At 38.1% G+C, this 6518-nt stretch overlaps 1 long non-coding RNA gene across 1 annotated transcript; it reads right to left on the bottom strand.

Moving 5' to 3' along the window:
• Positions 1-357: 357 nt before the first annotated feature.
• Positions 358-6310, bottom strand: LOC131192383 (uncharacterized). The gene is made up of 3 exons (XR_009153724.1): positions 6199-6310; positions 5489-5567; positions 358-2666 (listed from the first exon to the last, which is right to left on the bottom strand). It is a non-coding gene; the product is annotated as an uncharacterized LOC131192383 (long non-coding RNA).
• Positions 6311-6518: the final 208 nt, after the last annotated feature.

The raw sequence follows: 6518 nt of genomic DNA, 5'->3' as shown, positions 1-6518 counted from the left end.
GACTACTTCAATTACAAAACCAAATCACGACTTAATCATTCCCACTTGTTAATTTCTTCCCTAACAGATGTAGACCACTTTTTTTGCCTCTGGAATGGAAGTATTTCTTATTCTCACATCTTTTTTTTTTTTAAAAAAAATACCATTTCATTCAAACAGGGCCTGTATTCAGAAAAGATGGGTGATGGGTTTTCTTTGACACAGCGTTATATTGTCCTGAATATAGGCCTAGAACCAAATAACACAATAGATGATGGCTATTACAATTAATGTTTGTGATTTAAAGGAAGGTCATATCCATGTAATAAATCATGCAGTCAATTCAATTCAAATCAAATCTTTATTGTCAGTGCACAACATATGTATAATGGGATTGGTTGAGCTCCCTCAGTGCGCCCTCTCCAAAACAATACAACTCACAGTGAAGACAGAAAATCCCTAACCCAATAAATCATATTAACAAAATACCCAGTCCTATTGCACCAGTGCGAACATGTTACACATTGCGCCGGCCCTGCAGTTCATCATACTACATAGTTATGATGTTATTGCTCATTCAGGTGTCTGACAGTCCATGGATAAAAACTATTCTTCAGCTTGTTTGTGTGGCTGGCTATACTTCTATATCTCCTTCCCGATGGTAGGAGGGTAAAGAAGTGATGACTAGGCTGAGAATTTTCCTCACTCTTCTAAGGCAAGGAACCTTAGCGATCTCATCTAATGGTATCAGGGGACAGCCCACAATGTTTTATGCTATACTCACCACCCTCTGTAATGTTTTTCTATCCATGGCTGTCAGATGAGCACGCCATACCGTGATGCAATAAGTGAAGAATCTTACTCTAATGGTCTCCCCCACAAAAAGCAAAGCATTACAGGGTTACAGTGAGCCTTGAATGATTAAGAAATAATCATGAGCCCTTAAAAATGATCATGGAGGTAACTTCATGTAGAACTTGTTATACTAGTATCGTAGAATCCCATTATGCAAGAAAACAAGCAAGCTCAGAGAGCATCTAGGACACCTCATTTCAATCCTGAGCTACAAATATTCTCCTTTATTGGAATCACATTACTGAAATTCTAGCAAAGTAGATGCTATCTACTTCAACATTCTGCCAAAGCAGAATAGGAAGAAATCCTAGGGCAAACTGTTGCACTGTTCATTAAGCTAATCAACATTCTCATCTAATATTTAATTGTAATATATTTCTTTGGAGTTTTCCTGAGGTTCGTTCCTATCCTGTGTGTCAATGAAGAACATATATGTGTTTGACTATTTCTCTCAATATCAAACAAAATTTTACAGTTTCAAGCTATCTTCCAAGAACTGGCCTAGCAGTAGCAGTAGTAATGTAGTCTTGATGACATGTTTTCACAATACTTCATGTCCATTTTGCAAATGGAAAAAAAATGTATCGGAGTCATTCCTAAAGCATGAAAAAAATATTCTCCAGTGCAGGGGTCTCCAACCTTGGTCCCTTTAAGACTTGTGGACTTCAACTCCCAGAGTTCCTCAGCCAGCTTGCAGTATAGTACACTGCTATTTTATGAAGTCTATATGGGTTCATGTTGTTTTGGACCATTTTAAACTTGCTGGTTGCAAAATCCCTTCTATGCTCAATGCACATGCAACGCAACTTTCTTAAAAAGGTCAAAGAACAGCACCATCTTATTGCAAAGGCACAATTATCTTCTATATATCCTTTACGTACAGACATGATATGTTAGTATTGCTGTTGGAACAGGATTTGTAGCACAGGATAAAAATTTGGCTGGCATATACAGTACTTTATCCTCCAGAAATATCTGACAACAAATTCTTACGTTCTTACGTCAGAAGAAATAGAACACTTGATACATTCAGAAAGTTTTTGAAGACACAATGATATTTAAAGAACATGAGATCAGCTGCAATTTTTGACTACAATCATAACTAATGGTTAAAAGCATTGGTTTTAAGCATCAAGCATCAAACATCAAAGAGATTTATTATATACATTATTTTAAGAACCTAGACAGGCTATAAATAAGAAACAGGTTAGCTGGTTTTGATGAAGGAGAAGCATCACCTTTGAGTTTCAATCACGTTTTATATCTCCATATAGTTTTCAAAAGATTAATCCTAGCTTATTTATAATCTAGTCAAAACAAGGTTTCCTGTATTAATTTATGATATAATGAATTAACAACTGTTTCACGAATAACAATTTCTCTTCCTAATCGCAACATTTTTTTAAAAAAAAAAGTGGTATTACCATTTTCATGGCAGCCATTTAATTAGAAATTCCGTGATAATTGTATATGGGCATACTGTAAATGTGTAGATGATCCAGTGAAGAAAACCTAGGATCACTTTTACATTTTCCACCTGAAATAGTTCCACTGCATTTAACAGAAGTAATATAAATATGTATTTAGAATTGATTTGCTTTATTAATTTCTAAGGAATTGTCTTAAAAGAATATGCAGTGGAAATAAACTATTTTTTTCTCAAATCAGTTTTTCCAAAATTCCACATACTATTAGATCAAACAATACAACAATCTTCTTTAGGTTTCAGTTCTTTCTTTTATATCTGGTTTCTAAAGATGATTCAGTTCTTCTTATTTCTTTGCTCAAGTTTTTTGTGAGAAGAATTGGAGGGATTCATGAGGAATTTAATCCTAATAAAGGAGTTTAGCCTTAGTCAAACAACTTCATTATTAGGATGCACAGATAACTGACACAGCATAGAATAAATAAGTCAACAGTAAGCATGCTTATGCAGGTGCAAGAGTGAATTAAATGGAACTACAAAGTGGATTACAAAACAGCTGCTGTATATAAATATATAATAATTTGCAATGAAAATGCCACTCTTTATGAATGTTCAAAGGTGTTTTTTTTTAATTTTCCACTTAGTTAAAAAATTGTAAATGACCAAATGTGGATTAACTGAGGCAGTTCTATAGTTTGAAATGCTTTGTGTGAGATTGACTGAAGAAGCTTGCTTTTATAAGTCTAAAGGTGTTCTTTATGCATTGTGAAAACAAGTATACTTTATTTTATTTGGAGAGAGTATTCAAGTATACTAGCTTCTTCTCTTTGTATTACAATTCATAATGACCTTCATTTGAAATTGTCTGAGATACTAATTTGAAATAAGGTCTGTGGCCCAATGCAGAGATTGCCTCTTGACATCTCACTGACCCATCATTCTTCAGCATTTTATTTAGCATATGGCATATCATACATGGACTAGCAATATATATTTGCAATAAAATTTCACCTAGATTAGTAAAACACAATAAAACATAAATGTTAAAAAGTTCCATGAACAAATACTAAAGTCGGGGATATCTAACAATTGAAACATCATTTATATTTTAAAGAATCAAATACTGGACCGGTATATGCCCTCAGCTTACAGTTGGTCACTATTGATTACAGTTTGACATGGGACCCAGTAATCACACTGAGGGAAGGATCCTATGCCCCATTTATACAGTGAGTTCTGGCGATGCTGTGTGAGGTGTGAATCCTATTCAGGATTATCCATTGCTGATGTGGAAGTTAAAAGCCTGGCACCATTTGTATGTCTTCCTATGTCTGGTACATTGAGCAATCCATTTTGCTTTCCATTTGGAAATTAAAGATTAATTACAAACAGGATAATGAACTGAAAAAAACACGCAGTGGCTGCAGGCATCTCTGTGGCTCAGACTGGTAAGACAGTCTGTTATTAACAGCAGCTGCTTGCAATTACTGCAGGTTCAAGCCCCACTAGGCCCAAGGTTGACTCAGTCTTCCATCCTTTATAAGGTAGGTAAAATTAGGACCCAGATTGTTGGGGGCAATAAGTTGACTTTGTATATAATATACAAATGGATGAAAACTATTGCTTGACATAGTGTAAGCCGCCCTGAGTCTTCGGAGAAGGGCGGGATATAAATGCAAATAAAAAAAAAACAGCAAGGGGGGGTTAGATGCGGGCTGGCGGGGAGCCCAGTGGTGATGATGGCGCTCAGCCCTGGCTTGTCTTCTCTGTTGGCAGCTGCAGGAGGAAGGTAAGGTCATGGCCATGGGTGACGAAAGAGGTGGTCATGGGGGAGGAAGTGGGAACATTAAGGGCCGGGGCCTCTGAAGTAGTGGAAACAGGGTGATGTGTCACGCTTAAAGGAGAGTGGGCAGAGAGTGGCTGGCGGCTCTGGGGCATGGCCAGAACGGGGGAATGGCGCATTCCCCAACTTGGCCAAGGCGGGCGGCAAGCGGGCAGACCTCCAGGGCAAGGCCAGAGTTGGGGAATTGCACATTCCCCAACCCAGCCAAGGCAGGCGGTGAGTGGGCAGATCTTCAGGGCAAGACTGGAGCCAGGGAAGGCACATTCCCCAACCCAGCTGAGGTGGGCGGTGGCTCTGGGACCTTGAGAATGGCATGTCCCTGGGGCCCCAGCCCCTGAACCAAGGCAAAGGGCAAGCAGACAGCATGCATTGCTTACCTTTGGTGAGTTGAGCAGGCGTCAGCGAGCCAATTGGCTCCGTGGCAAAGGCAACATATATAGGGTGGGGGTGGGTGGGGCAAGTGTCGAGTGGGCGGAAGGGGTGAGCAAGCATCAAGTGGGCAGAAGGGGCGAGCAAACGGCAACCGGGCGGGGGGCATGGCCAGCCAGAAGTTGCTACCAGTTTGGCGACCCAGGCCAAATTGCCGCTAGTAGTTCACCTGAACTGGTGAAAATCGGCTGAATACCACCTCTGGCTATATTGAAGCAGGATTCCAAGGAGGCCTCAAAACCACGGCCATGATTGTAGACCTAGCTATGGTCTACAATACAATTTAGAAGGGCAAGGTTGTTATACAAACTGTGCCATATTGTCCCCTGCAAATATCTCCTTTGACTAATTAATAACATGTGATAGGTCCTTTCATATAATAATGAGGGACAATATAAACAAAATAAGAAGATTAAACAACAGCCTCCCACAAACTCTGTAATGGCATTTACACTATTCAATTTATACTGTACATATCAGATATGTTGGCAACAAGGAGATGCAAATTTGGATACGCTGATGATTTGGCCATAGCAGTACAAAGATCTTAAAATATTGGGGAAATTCTTCTGGAGGCTTTGGGAGGCTTATTCCAAACACCAGCACAATTAAATTAGAAAAAGGGGGGTCTTTGGTGCTCTCTGAGCTGGCTTGTTTTCTTGCAGACATTTCTTTACCCAAACTAGGTAACATCATCAGTGCTAAATTACAAAAAGAAAGGGGAAGCTCTCTAATTATTAGAAAAAAATTAAATTTCCATTATTTTCTAGAATTGCCCATATTGATGAAGGCTGCTGAGAATAAGAGTACAGCAACATCTGGCAGACCACAGATTCCCAACCTCTGCATTAGAATTTTATTAGAGTGTTTGGCATCCATTTAAAGCTAGATTCCATTAAAAATAAACACATGTAAAAGTAGTTATGATATTTGTCCCACAAAAAAAAGCAGAATACCTTTAGGTGACAGAGTTTTCATTCTGCAACCATCTAGTGGTGTTCCACATTGTTGCAGCGCTGATATAGTGACCCTATACTAAAAAAAAAAAAAAAACACAGTTTTATTATGGGAAGTATTTGAACTATAACTAAGCAGTTATTCATTGCCAACAATTGAAAATACAATGATAGAAAATGCATTCTTTTTGACTAAAACAGTACCGGTTAAAAAAGTAATCAGGAACACATTTTTCCCCTCATTAAAGTAGTTTGAGATTCTTTTAGGAGGACTTCCCATATGTGCCTGCAAAACATGTCATTAATATTAAATAATTACATTTTATGCTAGTCTTTATTTGAATTGTAAAATAACAGAAAACAGGGTGACAAAGAGATCTTTTAAGAAAAGTTTCAGAGCAAAAGTCGTTTATTTGAACATGGCCAAGCAAATACCTGTAAGTACTTTGAAGGGTCTTAAAGAAAAAGTCCAGAAATGACACTGTCCTAGCCCAATGCAATCCAAAAAGATGAGAAATGAGAGTTTTTAAAATTGTTAATTTTTTAACCAAGTCTGCAGCTTAGTATAAGTTCCCCACAAATCTATACTTACTTTCTTCTGAACAAATGCTTATGTTTGTAGTCTTGTGTTTTGCTCACCTATGAAGATAGTCTCTATAGTACATGCTCCTGTATACATGTCTATTTTGAATACATACTGCAGTTCTTACCTTGAGTAGCAGAAAATGATGAATGGGCATTGAAGTATTTGATTATGAGTAAGATCACGCTCGGGTTTTCAGCAAATGTTAACAAAGCTACTAAAAAAGTCCAGTCAAGTTCTAACAAATTACTGAAAGTTGTCTTTGCCATGACTGTGGGTGGGCAATACCGAACTGTTTATGTATGCTGGCCAGGAGGCAACACTAGGAATTCCAACTGCTGGGAACCAGATGAGAAGTTACTACATATTGTAATCAGACCATGGAAGAGGAATTGGATAGAAAGCAACACAAACAAGAGAGAACAGATCAGAGTTATGCATTCTGGA

This window comes from Ahaetulla prasina, chromosome 2, assembly GCF_028640845.1.
Source record: "Ahaetulla prasina isolate Xishuangbanna chromosome 2, ASM2864084v1, whole genome shotgun sequence".
Lineage (NCBI taxonomy): Eukaryota > Metazoa > Chordata > Lepidosauria > Squamata > Colubridae > Ahaetulla > Ahaetulla prasina.
The sequence above is the reverse complement of the archived record's forward strand: the minus strand, read 5'-3'. Positions and strand labels throughout refer to the sequence as shown.